Source organism: Ranitomeya variabilis, chromosome 5, assembly GCF_051348905.1.
Source record: "Ranitomeya variabilis isolate aRanVar5 chromosome 5, aRanVar5.hap1, whole genome shotgun sequence".
Lineage (NCBI taxonomy): Eukaryota > Metazoa > Chordata > Amphibia > Anura > Dendrobatidae > Ranitomeya > Ranitomeya variabilis.
In genome coordinates, this window is record NC_135236.1 from 634,729,108 (window position 1) to 634,749,839 (window position 20,732).

A 20,732-nucleotide genomic window follows, 5' to 3' on the forward strand; every position below is an offset into this window, starting at 1 on the left:
GCTGCCCTAGAAGGCTCCCTGATAGCTGCATTGCTGTTTGTACACCGCTGTGCAAACCAACTTCTTTTTTTAAAGCACAAATCCTGTTGCTCCTTCCTTTCTGCACAGCTATCTTGTTTGTTTGTCCACACTTTTTGTGTGCAGCAGTCCTTTTTATTGCTGCCTGCCATACTTTTCAGAGATTATTGTAGGGAGATAGTAATTGTAGTACAGTCCCTTTTTTATATATATATATATCTTCCAGCCACTTTCTGCCTTTGAAACTTTGCAGTGTAAAACAGTGGGCCTGTATTTTTCTGCACTGTCCCACACCTGAAAAGGGAGATTAATATTGCCAATCAGTACATCTGTGCCAGTCGTGTCTGTGGTATCTCGGTCAGTCATTTTCTGCCACAGAAACTATACTGTAATATAGTGGGCCTCATTTATTCACTAGTCTCCCCCAAAAAATAAAAATAAAGGGATAATAATTTTGCCAAATCTGTGCATCTGTGCCAGTCGTGTCTGTGGTATTTCTGTCAGTCATTTTGTGCCACATAAACTATACTGTCATACATTGGGCCTGATTTATTCACTAGTCTCCCCCAAAAAAATAAAAATAAAGGGAGAATAATATTGCCAATCAGTGCATCTGTGCCAGTCGTGTCTGTGGTATCTCTGTCAGTCATTTTGTGCTACAGAAACTATACTGTAATATAGTGGGCCTGATTTATTCACTAGTTTCCCCAAAAAATAAAAATAAAGGATGAATAATATTGCCAAATCTGTGCATCTGTGCCAGTCGTGTCTGTGGTATCTCTGTCAGTCATTTTGTGCCACAGAAACTATACTGTCATACATTGGGCCTTATTTATTCACTAGTCTCCCATTTAAAAAAAATAAATAAATAAAGGGAGAATAATATTGCCAAATCTGTGCATCTGTGCCAGTCGTGTCTGTGGTATCTCTGTCAGTCATTTTGTGCCACAGAAACTATACTGTAATATAGTGGGACTGATTTATTCAGCACTCACCCACACATAAAAAAGGAGATTTATATTCACAACAACTTAGCATACACCTTCTACCTTGTTTTTCAGTACCATATAACGGTTGTTAGTTTGGTTACATTTTCCCAAGAATGAGGAAGGCTGGCGGAAGAGGTCGTGGCCGTGGGCGGTCATTGCCATCTGGTAATGCTGATGGTGGTGGTGGTGGTGGAGCATCGGGTGGGAGAGGGAAAATCAAAATAGCACCTAAGTCTCGAGTTGTTGAGCCAGTGTCATCGTCCGGCTACACAAGGCCTCGAACGCTACCTTTTCTGGGAGTAGGAAAACCGCTGTTAAAACCGGAGCAGCAGGACAAAGTTTTGGCTTTCCTTGCTGACTCTGCCTCTAGCTCTTTCGCCTCCTCTTCGGATAGTTCAAAATTGAAAAGTAGCCAGTCGTCGGTGGATGCTCCCGGTCAGGAACAAGTTGATTCCTTGTGTCCTTCCCCCAAAACAACAGTGAAGGATACGTCAGGCGACACAACATTTTACTCCATGGAGCTCTTTACACATACGGTGCCAGGGTTAGAAAGGGAAATAGTTAACAGCCCACTGGAAGATGATTCGGACATGGAGTGCACTGATGCACAGCCACAGCTAGATTGTCATGCAGTTCCATTGACTCACATAACTACATTGCCCTCGCAGTGTACTGAGCCAGAAACTGACCCTGTGTCATGTCGGACGCTGTTCACACTAGGGCGTCCGACAGACAGAGGTAATTCCTCTTTCGTCCACTATATGCTCAGTGGCGCCGGTTATATTTGATCCAGATTGTCCGGGGTTAATCTGGCTGGTGCTCGGGTTGAAGGCTGAGTCATGCCCACTGCCTTAGTTTTGCTGGGCTTTGGGCATCGCCGATTATAGCTTCTGTCTAGTGCTTGGATATCTCGGTCTGGAGTGGTGGTCTAGGAAAAGGAGTATCGTATCTGGTGGTGTATATTTCCCTTTGTCATATTTTCCTCATTCCTATATTCGTATTTGTTTTGCCCTGTGCACTTATTGTGTATTCCTGAGTGACTGCGGCGTGGTGTATATTTTCCGTTATCCTTGTCTGTGCTAACTGTGGGTATTGGTTAGTGGTCTCTTCACTGGGAGGTGGGTGGTTTCAGCCTAGGGTTGAAACAGGAGATAGGGCGAGGGTGGAGGACCAGACATGCACACCATCAGTGTAAACTCTGGGAGAGGGTCAGTCAGGGTTTCCCAGAGTTGAGGGAAATCGCAGGGGCCTGGGTTATTATCTCTTGCCTACCTAGGCTTCCCGTGACACCCTGATGAGACGATGGTGCCCATTCCCGAACGTTATTGCACCTTACACGGTGACACAGAGATAGATGAACATGAGATTGAAGAGGAGGTAATAGATGACCCAGTTGTTGACCCAGATTGGCAGCCATTGGGGGAAGAGGGTGCCGCTGGCAGTAGCTCAGAAGCGGAGGAGGAGGATCGGCAGCAGCCATCTACATCACATTTGCATTCATCTGGCAGGCCCGTCTCTGGCCAAAAAAGTTTGGCAAACCCCAAACCATTTTTCGGACAGCGTGGCCATCTGGTTAAAGTAGCACAGTGTGCAATGCCTGAAATGGTATGCAATAGTAGGAAGAGTGCAGTCTGGCAATTTTTTAACCAAGATCCGAATGATCAGTGCAAAGTGATTTGTAAGAAATGCTCAAGGACATTTAGCAGAGGTCAGAATGTCAAAAGTTTAAATACAACTTGCATGCGTCGTCATTTAACCACCATGAACTTGCAAGCCTGGACTAGCTACCAAACGGTCCCGTAACGTTGTGGCACCTGCTCACAATGAAGCTAGTCAGCAACGCTACATTCCTTCCCTCACTGTAAGCCCACCGGTTAGAACAACAACAGCAGCAAATGTGGAGGTGTCGTCGCTAGGGCAAAGCAGTCAGGGAATCCCAAGTTTATTGGTAGGAAACACAGCATGTAGGCCTACATCGAGAATACCATCACCAACCCTCTCTCAATCCGCCATGTCCACCACCACCACCACAAGTCCCACCATATGCACCTCGTCAGTCCAGCTCACCCTCCAAGAGACTCTCATTAGGAAAAGAAAGTACTCACCCTCTCATCCGCGTACACAGGGTTTGAACGCCCACATTGCTAGACTTATATCGTTAGAGATGATGCCCTACCGCTTGGTTGAAAGCGAAGCTTTCAAAGCCTTGATGGCCTACGCAGTACCACGCTATGAGCTACCCAGTCGACACTTCTTTTCGAGAAATGCCATCCCAGCCCTCCACCAACATGTCAAAGACCGCATTCTCTATGCACTGAGGCAATCAGTCAGTAGAAAGGTGCACCTCACAACTGATGCATGGACCAGTAGGCATGGTCAGGGACGTTATGTGTCCATCACGGCACACTGGGTTAATGTGGTGGATGCAGGGTCCACAGGGGACAGCCACAGTGGGACAGTTCTGCCTAGCCCACGGTCTAGGAAACAGTTGGCTGTAGGCGTTTGCCACCCCTGCTCCTCCTCCTCCTCTTCCAGCCGAAGCGAAAGCTCATCCACAGAGCGCAGTTGCACGACCACTCCATCCGCAGCTGCCAGTGTTGCACACGAGGTGTCCCATTATGGAACAGCTAATGGTAAGTGTCGCAGGCTGTGTTGGAAATGAAATGCTTGGGTGACAACAGACACACCGCGGAAGTTCTGGCCGAGTTCTTGGAGCAAGAAACTCAGTCATGGCTGGGCAGTGTACATCTTGAGGCAGGCAAGGTAGTCAGTGATAACGGGAGGAATTTTATGGCTGCCATAGCCCTTTCAGAACTGAAACACATACCTTGCCTGGCTCACACCTTGAACCTGGTGGTGCAGTGCTTCCTGAAAAGTTATCCGGGGTTACCAGCCCTGCTCCTCAAGGTGCGACGACTTTGCTCTCACATCCGCCGTTCGCCTGTACACTCCAGCCGTATGCAGAACCATCAGCGATCGTTGAAGCTTCCCCAGCACCGCCTAATAATCGACATTGCAACAAGGTGGAACTCTACACTGCACATGCTTCAGAGGCTGTGCAAACAGAGGCGTGCTGTCATGTATTTGTGGGAGGACAAACATACATGGGCAGGCAGTTGGATGGCAGACATGGAGTTGTCTGCTGTGCAGTGGTCAAAGCTCCAAGACCTCTGTCAAGTCCTTCAGTGTTTTGAGGAATGCACGCGGCTGGTCAGTGTGGACGACACCATCATAAGCATGAGCATTCCACTAATGCGTCTGCTGATGCAAAGTTTGACGGACATTAAGGAGCAGGTGTCTGCAGCTGAGGAGGAGGGAAGCCTTGATGACAGTCAGCCATTGTGCGCTCAGGGAAGTCTCGGGGATGAGGTTGCGGTCGAAGAGGAGGAGGAGGAGGAGGAAGATGGGGATGATTATTTATGGGAGGAGGAAGCATCTCAGGGGGGAATAGAAAGTGTTGGTGGTGCAAGGTCAGGAACAGGTTTTTTGTGGGAGACAAGTGATGTGGATTTGCCAGAAAGTGCTCCTCAACCCAGCACAAGCATTGATTTGACACCTGGAACATTGGCCCACATGGCTGATTATGCCTTGCGTATCCTAAAAAGGGACCCTCGCATTTTCAAAATGATGACCGATGACGTTTACTGGTTGGCCTGCCTCCTGGATTCACGCTATAAAGGGAAATTGCAAAATATCATGCCACATGAGAACCTTGAGCAAATATTGGCTACCAAACAAGCAACTCTTGTAGACCGTTTGGTTCAGGCATTCCCAGCACACAGCGGCGGTGATGGTTCTCACATGAGCTGCAGGGGGCAACATGGCAGAGGTGTTAGAGGTGCACAAATCAGAAGTGGCGTTAGACAGAGGGCTTTTCTGACCAGGTTGTGGAGTGATTTTGCAATGACCGCAGACACGACAGGTACTGCAGCATCAATTTAAAGTGACAGGAGACAACATTTGTCCAGTATGGTTACTAACTATTTTTCCTCCCTTATCGATGTTCTCCCTCACACGTCATTCCCCTTTGATTACTGGGCATCTAAAATAGACACCTGGCCTGAATTGGCAGAATATGCATTACAGGAGCTCGCTTGCCCAGCTGCTAGTGTGCTATCAGAAAGAGTATTCAGTGCTGCTGGTTCAATACTGACCAAAAAAAGGACTCATCTGGCTACCCAAAATGTTGATGATCTAACCTTCATTAAAATGAACCAATCATGGATTTCTAATTATTTAGCCCCACCTTTCCCTGATGACACCTAGCTTTCCTGTAAAAAGGTCTTGCTTTTGGACTCGTCTTACTGACTGCTCCAATTTCTCCATTTGCAGCTGCTGTATGTCCACCATAGGCCTTTTTTACACCTCCCTAAATGGGCTGACTCCCCCCACGGGGCCGTGGTCACCACTTGGCGAAAGCACCCGTGCGAGTGCCGTTTGGCTAAACAGGTGGGTGTGCCCACTTTTCGGCGACGGCACTGGCACAGGGTCCCTCATAGTACAATGAAGTGTCTCTGGCGGTGGTGGTGCACACCCAACATCAGACACACCGTAGTAACATGAGGGGCCCTGGGCCAGTACCGCCGCCCACGAGAGAGTGTTCCCCTCCAGCTCAAAACAGTGCTCTACCACTTGCAAAATTACCTCTCACTGCTCCACCACTGTTTAGCCTGTGCTGTTAAATCCTTCAATGGCACTGCCAATACCAATTTGTTGACATGATTGTTGATAGTAAAAATATTCAGGGGCCCTGCCCTACATTTACACCTAATAATACTTTGCGCCAACTACCACTGTCTGCAAGTCAGCAAAGGAGCCCACCCCTGTACCTAGGTATTCCACCTGTTTATTTGTGAATTTTTTGGGGGGCCAGACATTAACCTCACTTTATTATTTTGGCCTACTACCTGTGTCAGACACTCCATACAGTTGTCCTCCACTGAACAAAGCTACGCCGCCTGCGTTATCCTGTAACCTATTTTTAACTGCATTTTGCCTATTACTTTTTTGGCCCTACTAACTGTGTCTGCCCCTCCTTGCAATCGTCCTCCGCTGACCACACCAATGCTGCCTGTGTAACCCTGTAACCTATTTAAACCTGAATAGAGCCTACATTTTTATTTTAGGCCTAGTAAGTCTGTCTGCGGTCCCTCCTTGCAATCGTCCTCTGCTGACCACACCAATGCTGCCTGTGTAAACCTGTAACCTATTTAAACCTGCATAGAGCCTACATTTTTATTTTAGGCCTAGTAAGTCTGTCTGCGGTCCCTCCTTGCAATCGTCCTCCGCTGACCACACCAATGCTGCCTGTGTAACCCTGTAACCTATTTAAACCTGCATAGAGCCTACATTTTTATTTTAGGCCTAGTAAGTCCATCTGCGGTCCCTCCTTGCAATTGTCCTCCGCTGACCACACCAATGCTGCCTGTGTAACCCTGTAACCTATTTAAACCTGCATAGAGCCTACATTTTTATTTTAGGCCTAGTAAGTCTGTCTGCGGTCCCTCCTTGCAATCGTCCTCCGCTGACCACACCAATGCTGCCTGTGTAACCCTGTAAACTATTTAAACCTGCATAGAGCCTACATTTTTATTTTAGGCCTAGTAAGTCCATCTGCGGTCCCTCCTTGCAATTGTCCTCCGCTGACCACACCAATGCTGCCTGTGTAACCCTGTAACCTATTTAAACCTGCATAGAGCCTACATTTTTATTTTAGGCCTAGTAAGTCTGTCTGCAGTCCCTCCTTGCAATCGTCCTCCACTTACCACACCAATGCTGCCTGTGTAAACCTGTAACCTATTTAAACCTGCATAGAGCCTACATTTTTATTTTAGGCCTAGTAAGTCTCTCTGCGGTCCTTCCTTGCAATCGTCCTCCGCTGACCACACCAATGCTGCCTGTGTAACCCTGTAACCTATTTAAACCTGCATAGAGCCTACTTTTTTATTTTAGGCCTAGTAAGTCTGTCTGCGGTCCCTCCTTGCAATCGTCCTCCGCTGACCACACCAATGCTGCCTGTGTAACCCTGTAACCTATTTAAACCTGCATAGAGCCTACATTTTTATTTTAGGCCTAGTAAGTCTGTCTGCAGTCCCTCCTTGCAATCGTCCTCCACTTACCACACCAATGCTGCCTGTGTAAACCTGTAACCTATTTAAACCTGCATAGAGCCTACATTTTTATTTTAGGCCTAGTAAGTCTCTCTGCGGTCCCTCCTTGCAATCGTCCTCCGCTGACCACACCAATGCTGCCTGTGTAACCCTGTAACCTATTTAAACCTGCATAGAGCCTACTTTTTTATTTTAGGCCTAGTAAGTCTGTCTGCGGTCCCTCCTTGCAATCGTCCTCCGCTGACCACACCAATGCTGCCTGTGTAACCCTGTAACCTATTTAAACCTGCATAGAGCCTACATTTTTATTTTAGGCCTAGTAAGTCTGTCTGCGGTCCCTCCTTGCAATCGTCCTCCGCTGACCACACCAATGCTGAATGTGTAACCCTGTAACCTATTTAAACCTGCATAGAGCCTACTTTTTTATTTTAGGCCTAGTAAGTCTGTCTGCGGTCCCTCCTTGCAATCGTCCTCTGCTGACCACACCAATGCAGCCTGTGTAACCCTGTAACCTATTTAAACCTGCATAGAGCCTACATTTTTATTTTAGGCCTAGTAAGTCTGCGCCACTCCTTCCAATTGTCCTCCGCTGACCACACCAATGCTGCCTGTGTACGCCTGTAACCTTTTTTAATCTGTATTGAGCCAACTTTTTTGTTTAAGGCCTACTACCTGTGTCTGTCTGCGCCACTCAATACAGCTGTCCTCCTCTGAAAAAAGCTGAGCTTCAATTGTCAGGTTTTCAGCCTACAGGAATTTGAAAACTGCATTGGGCCTACTAGTTTGGTTGGGGCCTACTAACGGTGTCTGCCGCTCCTTGGTGTTCTCCTGTTTTTTTTTCCTGAGCTTCAATCTTCAGGCTTTTGGCCTATATTTGAAATATGAAACTGCATTTGGGATACTAGTTGGGTTGGGCCTACTAACGGTGTCTGCCGCTCCCTGGTGTTGTCCTCCACTGAACAAAGCTGAGCTTCAATCTTCAGGCTCTCATTAAGTTGTTGTTAATATAACACTACAGTTGGCCTACTAGTTTGGTTGGGGCTTACTAACGGTGTCTGCCGCTCCAAGGTGTTCTCCAGGTTTACTTGCCTGAGCTTCAATCTTCAGGCTCTCATTAAGTAGTTGTTAATCTAACACTGCAGTTGGCCTACTAGTTTGGTTGGGGCCTACTAATGGTGTCTGCCGCTCCAAGGTGTTCTCCAGGTTTACTTGCTTGAGCTTCAGTCTTCAGGCTCTCATTAAGTTGTTGTAAATATAACACGGCATTAGGCCTACTAGTTTGGTTGGGGCCTACTAACGGTGTATGCCGCTCCAAGGTGCTCTCCAGGTTTACTTGTCTGAGCTTCAATCTTCAGGCTCTCATTAAGTTGTTGTTAATATAACACGGCATTAGGCCTACTAGTTTGGTTGGGGCCTACTAACGGTGTCTGCCGCTCCTTGGTGTTCTCTTGGTTTTTTTTCCTGAGCTTCAATCTTCAGGCTTTCGGACTATATTTGAAATATGAAACTGCATTTGGGATACTAGTTGGGTTGGGCCTAATAATGGTGTCTGCAACTCCCTGTTGTTGTCCTCCACTGAACAAAGCTGAGCTTCAATCTTCAGGCTCTCATTAAGTAGTTGTTAATATAATACTGCAGTTGGCCTACTAGTTTGGTTGGGGCCTACAAACGGTGTCTGCCGCTCAAAGGTGTTCTCCTCCACTGAACAAAGCAGTGCCGCCTGTTTACTCCTGTTACCAATTTTGAACTTTATTTTGCCCACTTTATTATTTGGGCCTACTAACTGTGTCTGTCTCTCATTACAGTTGTCCTCCACTGAACTAAGCAATGCCACCTGTTTAGTCCTGTTACCAATTTTGAACTGCATTTAGCCCACTTTATTATTTGGGCCTATATCTGTGTTTCCTCCTCATCCTGCCCATTGCCCAGCCAGTGCTAGATGACTCTTGTGGTACATTGACCCAGACCACTACATTCCCCTTGCACGCTACACAGCCACAATCTGACCCTGCTGAAAGTCAGGTTCCCCTTCCCGCATACTATACCACCTTACACAGGGACAAAGAGGAAGGTGCAGATGAAAGTGCAGGTTCCTTCATCAGGTGGGGGGGCATACTCGTTGGCGACGTCACTGGCACAGGGCCCCTCATAGTATGCAAAAGTGTCGCTGCCGGTGGGAGGCGCCCCACTGTGCAAACACACCGCCGTACTTTGAGGGGCCCTGTGCCAGTGCCAATGCGAACGAGTGTGCCCCCCGCTTGCTCAGGATCACAGCACCTGCAAAGTTGAAATACTTACCTCTCATTGCTCCACCGCCGTGACGTAGTCCGCGTTTCCTGGGCCCACGAAAAACTTGAACCAGCCCTACCCCCAACAACTTTAACCCCTTAAGCCCGTATGACGTACTATACCGTCGAGGTGGGGTGGGCCTTAATTCCCGGTGACGGGATAGTACGTCATACGCAATCGGCCGCGCTCACGGGGGGAGCGCGGCCGATCGCGGCCGGATGTCGGATGCATATCGCAGCTGACATCCGGCACTATGTGCCAGGAGCGGTCACGGACCGCCCCCGGCACATTAACCCCCGGCACACCGCGATCAAACATGATCGCGGTGTACCGGCGGTACAGGGAAGCATCGCGCAGGGAGGGGGCTCCCTGCGTGCTTCCCTGAGACGATCGGTACAAGGTGATGTACTCACCTCGTACCGAACGTCTTCTCCCTGCAGGCCCCGGATCCAAAATGGCCGAGGGGCTGTATCCGGGTCCTGCAGGGAGCACTTCCGGGTCGGAGCAGGCTGCAGATGAAAGCTGCAGCCTGCTCCGCTGAAAGTATGATCGCGGATCTGATAGAGTGCTGTGCACACTATCAGATCTGCGATCTGTGATGTCCCCCCCTGGGACAAAGTAAAAAAGTAAAAAAAAAAATTTCCACATGTGTAAAAAAAAAAAAAAAAAATTCCTAAATAAATAATAATAATAAAAAAATATTATTCCCATAAATACATTTCTTTATCTAAAAAAAACAAACAAAAACAATAAAAGTACACATATTTAGTATCGCCGCGTCCGTAACGACCCAACCTATAAAACTGGCCCACTAGTTAACCCCTTCAGTAAACACCGTAAGAAAAAAAAAAAAAAAACGAGGCAAAAAACAACGCTTTATTACCATACTGCCGAACAAAAAGTGGAATAACACGCGATCAAAAAGACGGATATAAATAACCATGTTACCGCTGAAAACGTCATCTTGTCCCGCAAAAAACGAGCTGCCATACAGCATCATCAGCAAAAAAATAAAAAAGTTATAGTCCTCAGAATAAAGCGATGCCAAAATAATTATTTTTTCTATAAAATAGTTTTTATCGTATAAAAGCGTCAAAACATAAAAAAATGATATAAATGAGGTATCGCTGTAATCGTACTGACCCGACGAATAAAACTGCTTTATCAATTTTACCAAGCGCAGAACGGTATAAACGCCTCTCCCAAAAGAAATTCATGAATAGCTGGTTTTTGGTTATTCTGCCTCACAAAAATCGGAATAAAAAGTGATAAAAAATGGTCACGTGTCCGAAAATGTTACCAATAAAAACGTCAACTCGTCCCGCAAAAAAGAAGACCTCACATGACTCTGTGGACCAAAATGTGGAAAAATTATAGGTCTCAAAATTTGGAGACGCAAAAACTTTTTTGCTATAAAAAGCGTCTTTTAGTCTGGTTTCACACTTGCGTTTTTATCTGCATGCGTTTTTTTAAAAAAACCGCATGTGTGAAAAAATGCATGTAAACGCGGTAAAACGCATGCGTTTTTATGGAAAAACACAAGAAAACAAGAAAAAAACAAAAAACCCTAACCCTACCCTAACCCTACCCCTAACCTGAAATACGTGGCACTGAAATACGTGGCACTGAAATATACGTTTATATACGTATATACTTATATAAGTGCCACAATATTTCAGTGGCCACGTATGTAAGTGCCACGTATTTAAGTGCCACGTATTTAAGTGCCATGTATTTAAGTGCCACGTATTTAAGTGCCACCTATTTAAGTGCCACGTATTTCAGTGCCACGTATTTACGTGCCACGTATTTTTCAGTGCCTGAAATACGTGGCACTGAAATACGTGGCACTGAAATATCGTGGCACTGAAATATCGTGGCACTGAAGTATTTACGTGCCACGTATTTTTCAGTGCCTGAAATACGTGGCACTGAAATACGTGGTACTGAAATACGTGGCACTGAAATATCGTGGCACTGAAATACGTGGCACTTAAATACGTGGCACTTAAATACGTGGCACTTAAATTTGTGGCACTTAAATACATGGCTCTTAAATACGTGGCTCTTAAATACGTGGCACTTATATACGTGGCACTTATATACGTGGCACTTATGACTGTCAGAAAATGTTCAGTAAACGGTTAGGGGTGAGGTTAGGAGTAGGGTTTCAGGTAGAATTGGGGAGTTTCCACTGTCCAGGCACATCAGGGGCTCTCCAAACGCGACATGGCGTCCAATCTCAATTCCAGCCAATTCTGCGTTGAAAAAGTAAAACAGTGCTCCTTCCCTTCCGAGCTCTCCCGTGCGTCCAAAAAGGGGTTTACCCCAACATATGGGGTATCAGCGTACTAGGGACAAATTGAACAACAACTTCTGGGGTCCAAGTTCTCTTGTTATCCTTGGGAAAATAAAAATTGGGGGGGCTAAAAATCATTTTTGTGGGAAAAAAATATGTTTTATTTTCACGGCTCTGCGTTGTAAACTGTAGTGAAACACTTGGGGGTTCAAAGTTCTCACAACACATCTAGATAAGTTCCTTGGGAGGTCTAGATTCCAATATGGGGTCACTTGTGGGGGGTTTGTACTGTTTGGGTACATCAGGGGCTCTGCAAATGCAACGTGACGCCTGCAGACCAATCCATTTAAGTCTGCATTCCAAATGGCGCTCCTTCCCTTCCGAGCTCTGTCATGCGCCCAAACAGTGGTTCCCCCCCCACAAATGGGGTATCAGCGTACTCCAGACAAATTGGACAACAACTTTTGGGGTCCAATTTATCCTGATACCCTTGTGAAAATACAAAACTGGGGGCTAAAAAATCATTTTTGTGAAAAAAAAAAATAAAAATTATTTTCACGGCTCTGCGTTATAAACTGTAGTGAAACACTTGGGGGTTCAGAGCTCTCAAAACAGATCTAGATAAGTTCCTTAGGGGGTCTACTTTCCAAAATGGTGTCACTTGTGGGGGGGTTTAATGTTTAGGCACATCAGGGGCTCTCCAAACGCAACATGGCATCCCATCTTAATTCCAGTCAATTTTGCATTGAAAAGTAAAATAGCGCTTCTTCCCTTCTGAGCTCTGCTATGCGCCCAAACAATGGTTTACACCCACATATGGGGTATCGTCATACTCAGGACAAATTGCACAACAACTTTTGTGGTCTAATTTCTTCTCTTACCCTTGGGGAAATAAAAAAATGGGGGTGAAAAGATCATTTTTGTGAAAAAATATGATTTTTTATTTTTACGGCTCTGCATTATAAACTTCTGTGAAGCACTTGTTGGGTCAAAGTGCTCAACACACATCTAGATAAGTTCCTTAAGGGGTCTACTTTCCAAAATGGTGTCACTCGTGGGGGGTTTCAATGTTTAGGCACATTAGGGGCTCTCCAAACGCAACATGGCGTCCCATCTCAATTCCAGTCAATTTTGCATTGAAAAGTCAAATGGCGCTCCTTCCCTTCTGAGCTCTGCCCTGCGCCCAAACAATGGTTTACACCCACATATGGGGTATCAGTGTACTCAGGACAAATTGCACAACAATTTTTGGGGTCCAATTTCTTCTCTTACCCTTGGGAAAATAAAAAATTGGGGGTGAAAAGATCATTTTTGTGAAAAAATATGATTTTTTATTTTTACGGCTCTGCATTATAAACTTCTGTAAAGCACTTGTTGGGTCAAAGTGCTCACCACACATCTAGATAAGTTCCTTAGGGGGTCTACTTTCCAAAATGGTGTCACTTGTTAGGGGTTTCAATGTTTAGGCACATCAAGGGCTCTCTAAATGCAACATGGCGTCCCATCTCAATTCCAGTCAATTTTGCATTGAAAAGTCAAATGGCGCTCCTTCCCTTCCGAGCTCTGCCCTGCACCCAAACAATGGTTTACACCCACATATGGGGTATCAGCGTACTCAGGACAAATTGCACAACAATTTTTGGGGTCCAATTTCTTCTCTCACCCTTGGGAAAATAAAAAATTGGGGGTGAAAAGATCATTTTTGTGAAAAAATATGATTTTTTATTTTTACGGCTCTGCATTATAAACTTCTGTAAAGCACTTGTTGGTTCAAAGTGCTCACCACACATCTAGATAAGTTCCTTAGGGGGTCTACTTTCCAAAATGGTGTCATTTGTTAGGGGTTTCAATGTTTAGGCACATCAGGGGCTCTCCAAATGCAACATGGCGTCCCATCTCAATTCCAGTCAATTTTGCATTGAAAAGTCAAATGGCGCTCCTTTGCTTCCAAGCTCTGCCATGCGCCCAAACTGTGGTTTACCCCCACATATGGGGTATCAGCGTACTCAGGACAAATTGTACAACAACTTTTGGGGTCTATTTTCTCCTGTTACCCTTGGTAAAATAAAACAAATTGGAGCTGAAATAAATTTTGTGTGAAAAAAAGTTAAATGTTCATTTTTATTTAAACATTCCAAAAATTCCTGTGAAACACCTGAAGGGTTAATAAACTTCTTGAAAGTGGTTTTGAGTACCTTGAGGGGTGCAGTTTTTAGAATGGTGTCACACTTGGGTATTTTCTATCATATAGACCCGTCAAAATGACTTCAAATGAGATGTGGTCCCTAAAAAAAAATGGTGTTGTAAAAATGAGAAATTGCTGGTCAACTTTTAACCCTTATAACTCCGTCACAAAAAAAAATTTTGGTTCCAAAATTGTGCTGATGTAAATTAGACATGTGGGAAATGTTATTTATTAAGTATTTTGTGTGACATATGTCTGTGATTTAAGGGCATAAAAATTCAAATTTGGAAAATTGCGAAATTTTCCAAATTTTCGCCAAATATTCGTTTTTTTCACAAATAAACGCGTTATATCGAAGAAATTTTACCACTGACATGAAATACAATATGTCACGAGAAAACAATGTCAGAATCGCCAAGATCCGTTGAAGCGTTCCAGAGTTATAACCTCATAAAGGGACAGTGGTCAGAATTGTAAAAATTGGCCTGGTCATTAACGTGCAAACCACCCTCGGGGCTTAAGGGGTTAACCAAATGACCCCCAATTTCCAATGCCTAATTATTATTATAAAGTAAATTAAGATTGACAAGCTTCAGTAACAAGAATGGATGTTTTTGCCATTAAAATGGGCACTGTAGGTGTTTTCCTGGCCTCCACTCACTGCCGACTATGCTTCCCCATTGACTTGCATTGGGTTTCGTGTTTAGGTCGATCCCCGACTTTTGGCGATAATCGGACGATTTCACTCGACTCGACTTTTGACAAAGTCGGGTTTTGCGAAACCCGACTCGATCCTAAAAAAGTGAAAGTCCCTCAACCCTAGTGGCAATCTCACTGCACTAAGATGCGAACTAGCAGGCCTTGTCAACCACCTGCCATCCTATCAACCCCATCTGCTGTTCCTTCCTCCATTGTCACTATTCCAAGTCTTCTCACACAGGTCTCCAGCCTCAGAAACTCAACTACTTTATTCCCTACAGTTGGGCTGTGTGGGAGCCTGAGAGCCTGTCAGTTGTTACGGAAGAAGAAATGACTGCTGCATTTGTGTCACCTAGCACAACACATCTTTCTCAATCCACCATAACATTTTTTCCGGCACCTTACTCACAGTTCAGTAGTTTGTCCTGTTCTCCGTACTCCACCCTCTCTCAGCAGAGCAGGCTGCCCTCTGTCCCACAGTTGTGGTCACGTAAAAGAATGTTTCCGCCTACACATGACAAAACTAAGAACTTGAACTCCACTATCTCCACTCTGGTGGCCACAGAAACGCTTCCTTTACTCAAGGTGGATACAAATGGTTTCAGAAAGTTGATTCCATTGCAGTCCCCCCGTACCAGTTGCCAAGACACTATTTCTTCTCTAAGAAAGCTGTGCATGCAGCACCACCATGTTCCCAACAACATCACCGTCCCCTGAAAAAATCTATGTCTGCCAGGGTGCATTTCACCACTGACACCTGGACGAGCAAACATGGGCAGAGGTGTTACATCTCACTGACTGGGCACTGAGTGACTCTGGTGGCTGTCAAGGAGCTACAAGTATTTGAATCCCCAAGACTTGCAGGACAAACCTCTGTATCTAACACTTCCTCCACTGCTTCTGGCTCCTCCACCATCTCTAGGGCCTACATCTGTGCCCTCAACCTCTCCCTTAATCCGACATTCGTTCCATCAATGCTGATCCCCCCACATCATTACTGCACAGCTATGGCTCATGGCAATCAGGCAGAGTTCAAATTAATATGCCTTGGGTATCACAGTCACACAGCTGAAGAGTTGTTGACAGCTATCCAGGCCGAGTTAGAGCAATGGCTGTCTCCACTGAACCTGAAACCAGGGAAGGCCATGTGCAACAACAGTGCAAACCTGGTGGCGGACCTACGCCAGGGCCACCTAATGCACGTGTCTTGCACAGCTCATGTCCTCAACCTGGTGGCACAGCAATTTTCAACTACTATCCAGGCCTGGATGTGATGCTTTAGGAAGCACAGTCGCTATGTGCTCACTTCTGACGATAGTACCTGAAGATCATCGACTTGCATCGCTACAGAGGTCTTTTGGCCTACCAGTTAACCGTTTGATTTGCAATGTTCCGACTTGGTGGATTTCCACTTTGCACATGATGCAGCGACTGTGGTAGCAACGAAGAGCCCTGGTGCTGTATGTTCTTTTGCAGTCCAGACATGGTGGAAATCAATCTTTCATAGTGGGCACAGATGAAGGACCTCTGCACCCTTCTGCAAAGTTTTGAAATGGCTACTAAGATGGTTAGCATTGACAATGCCATGATAAGCATTACTATTCCGGTCATCTACATGCTGGGGCAAACTTTGAAAAGTCTGCATGAGGAGGTGGTGGTCACAGAGGAAGAGGTGGAAGGGATAAAAATATCTTAAATCTCCGGACTATCGACGCACATGCAGGTGCCATGGGAGGGTGGCTTACAGGGACTGAGAGGGGTTCAAGATACCAAATAAACTGTTAATGAAGGTGCAGGAGCTGAGGAATAAATGAAAGAGGATTAAGTGATGAACACGCAACAGTCAGGAGATGAAGAGGATAACGATCTTATCTCTGTTGTCCGTGGTTGTCTAAAGGGGATGGAGGAAGCAACCTTAAGTGTTTCCCCACTAGTGTTGAGCGATACCGTCCGATACTTGAAAGTATCGGTATCGGAAAGTATCGGCCGATACCGGCAAAGTATCGGATCTGATCCGATACCGATACCCGATACCAATACAAGTCAATGGGACTCAAGTATCAGAAGGTATCCCTGATGGTTCCCAGGGTCTGAAGGAGAGGAAACTCTCCTTCAGGCCCTGGGATCCATATTAATGTGTAAAATAAAGAATTAAAATAAAAAATATTGATATACTCACCTCTCCGACGCAGCCTGGACCTTACCGCTGTGAACCGGCAGCCTTCTTTGCTTAAAATGAGCGCGTTCAGCACCTTCCATGACGTCACGGCTTCTGATTGGTCGCGTGCCGCTCATGTGACCGCCATGCGACCAATCAGAAGCCGTGACGTCATCCCTCAGGTCCTAAATTCCTAGAAGGGAATTTAGGACCTGAGGGATGACGTCGCGGCTTGTGATTGGTCGCATGGCGGTCACATGAGCGGCACGCGACCAATCAGAAGCCGTGACGTCATGGAAGGTGCTGAACTCGCTCATTTTAAACAAAGAAGGCTGCCGGTTACCAGCGGTGATGTCCAGGGGCCTCCGGACAGGTGAGTATATCAATATTTTTTATTTTAATTCTTTATTTTACACATTCATATGGATCCCAGGGCCTGAAGGAGAGTTTCCTCTCCTTCAGACTCTGGGAACCATACACTGGAAACTTCCGATTCCGATTCCCGATACCACAAAAGTATCGGATCTCGTAATTCCGATACCGCAAGTATCGGCCGATACCCGATACTTGCGGTATCGGAATGCTCAACAGTATTCCCCACCACCAACACACCATGGACTTGGACCTCATATAAGTGACCGACGCATGAGCTCCTTCTTGCTGCACTATCTTTAACAGGATGCTGTATTCTGAGTGTTTAAAATAGTGCTGACTAATGGGTTGTCACTCTATTAGGTCTACGGTACAAGCGTAAATTTAGCCTGATGCTTCACCCCCTGGAAAGGGATGCGCACATGCTGGAGTATCCAAACAGGCTTGTAGACAATCTTAAGAGTGGTTTTCCGCAAAACAGCAGTGTAGCACACAGTATGCATCCCAGTTGTACTATTAATATTACCACCATGTAACGACCGCAGTGGTAGATACCTGTTTTGCACAGGCAGTTTGCAGGCCATGTAAGTGTTTATTATACAAATATCCATTGACTCCAAATATCCAGTGACTCAGAGGAGACCTTATTTTCTGATTGTAGTTGTTTATTTTCCCTTTTCCTTTCCAACAGCCCCAGATCATCATGATGACTTCTTACATCCATGGCTCCTCTTTGCAGTATGAAACAGACATGTTTGGTCAGTCTCCTTTTCAGCACTCCCTTTACTAATTATTTACATCTACACATAGCTCCTAAATGCTCTATCTATCCAAATGTACCTTAAGCGATAATAATGCCCCCTTGGAGCCCTACATGGTATAATTTCCCCCATGCCCCCACACTGTAAGTATATGGTAATAGTGCCCTCTATGATGTCTCCCTGTATTGTTAAAACATACCCCTACAAAATATTAAAGCTGCCCAACCAAAGTAATAATAGTTATCTAAAATAGTAGGGTCCATCTTTTGTACCCCCACAAGGTAATAATATTGTCCCCACAGAATGATGTCCCTCATTTGTGCCCTTAAGAAGAGAAAAACACCATTTATATTCCTCATACAACATTAGTGAACATGATTCAGATTTCTTATGCTTTTCTGTGCCAATAAAAAAATAAGTAAAAACTAGCCTTACCCTTCTTTGGTGTGCGTGAGTAATTTCTCCTCCTTTTCTCTTGCAATTTGAATCCTGATGGTCAATGGGAAGAGAGATAAATTGATATCATTGCACCTCTTGATGTTCTCCAGTGCTACAGATCCCTTGTAGGCCACAAGCCTAGTGCTGTATATGGCCTACATGATAGCGTAGAGGAACAGGGAACCAACAGTTGTTTGCTCCACCATAGTTTTTAATTGGCCTCAGACAGAAGGGCCCCTATGCAGGATCAATATATGGGCCCTTTCCAGTCCAATAGTACATCATAATGCAAAATTTCGCTTGTTTTAGGTGGAAAAGTACCTCCTTACCTCTTCAGTCCTTGTGCTGCTGCACAGGTTGCACCAATTATATGTCCTGTATCTACGTCCTGACATAGATTTGGTTGAAATTGCTACTTATTTTGGAGATTTTCCAACTCCTCTCCTAATTCTAATAGCCTCATAAATTTTCTTTATGTAGGCATAAACTTCAATAGCGCACATGTGAGGGAGGAACAGGGCCATAGTCCTGGCTGAGACTATCTGTTTACATGATCCCTGGCCTCCCGCCACATGCACACTATGTCCCCTTTTTAGCGTACCTTCAGCTACATCATCTGCACTGTCAGGGTCCCATCTGAGCAGCTACAGTTCTGCTGCAGGTGCTGTCGCACAAAGAGAGACAGAGTCCACGTTCAACTTAAAACAGATAGCTTTAGTGGCTTCTAATCTCAGACAGCAATCCATGTCTTTTTCAGCATCAACATCAGGTTCCACACAGCATATTTCTTTCGCCTTTTCAGTTACAGCATCAACATTAGGTTCCATGCAGCACATGTCCCTCGCTTATCCTGTGCTTTTCAATGTGTTTCCGGGACGTCCTGTCGCACTCGGTATCGCAACGTCCTCCCTGTCCAGCCTGACTACCTTTAGGAGTTCCCTTGTCCATTTTGCAACAGACATAAGGGCATCAGCCCAAGTAGCAAGCTGCGGTACTGTCCTGTTGTGACTCTTGCAGTAGCTTCTGCTCTCACTACCACTGTCACTGCTTCTTGCACTGCTGCACTTCTGCTGTCATTGTTGCACTTTTGGCCCTCTGACTCTGGATGACTGGGCTTCCCTCTTAGAACTTTGCGAGGCCAACTATGTTGAGGCCCTACAGGACTGCCTGGGCTCTCTGACCCTCCTGGCCTGTCTCAGCTCCCACGCTAAACTGCCGCAATACAGGAAATGCTCACTATCTTGCCCCACAGTTGCCCCTCCTATGTTAACTGTTACTATTCCTATAAAACTATAATACTAAAGTATCTCCATCTAGTGTCCTAACTACTAACTGCTCCCTAACCTATGCTACAACATAATGCACATCTTACAGTATGCAGTATACAACAGTATTTGCACATCATGTATAAACATAGCAGCATAAGGTATTAAAACATGCAATTAGCGACATGTAACAATGTTTAAAAGGGACGTGCTTGGGGTATAAAACAGTCTCTGTGACCCCTTACACACCCACCCTGCAGCTCTGCATATACAGACATTGCAGGAAGAACATGTGTACATAAGATACATTAAACCTTTGTAAAGTTTTTAAAAATTAGAAATAAAAGGCTACAATATCAAAAAGCAAACACAATAAAACTGATTTCTTGACCAGATAATAGAGGAGCAGATTATTTCAGAGGGTAAACTAAAACAACACGGGCATCACTAGCTATTGATAGAAAAGTTTATATATTTTTTTATTTTTGTTTATTGCATTATTCAAGGACCCAAATGTGGCCACAGTCTCTGCCAACAGTTTCCTGAACACATTCTGTCTCTGTTCATGTCTATGGGGGTGCCATCTGCTCCCCTCTGAATATGCCATTCATACCAGCTGCCACTCCATTAATATGGGTTATGTTTTTGCAGTTTGTGTTGAACAATGTTTTTTGTTGTTGTTTCCATTGTTATCAGTTGATCTAAATCTCATAGAGTGAAACAAAGCCCTTTGGTTCATTTCTATTACATTTCAGAATACTTTTCATTTGAAAAACAAAACAAATGAAGTGGCAATAAATCAATAACATCAAACCTATAAAAAAAAATTGTTCTTCTTATAATATGGTTTTAAATATCATTTTATGAAGATTTTAAAATTAGTGATGAGTAGAGTTGAGCGACTTTTACTTTTTTAGGATCGAGTCGGGTTTCGCGAAACCCGACTTTCTCAAAAGTCGGGTCGGGTGAAATCGGCCGATTATTGCGAAAAGTCGGGGGCTGACCGAAACATGAAACCCAATGCAAGTCAATGGGGAATCAAAGTTGGCAGTGAGTGGAGGACAGGAAAACACCTACGGTGCCCATTTTAATGCCAAAAACATAAATTCTTGTTACTTAAGCTTGTCAATCTTAATTTACCTTATAATA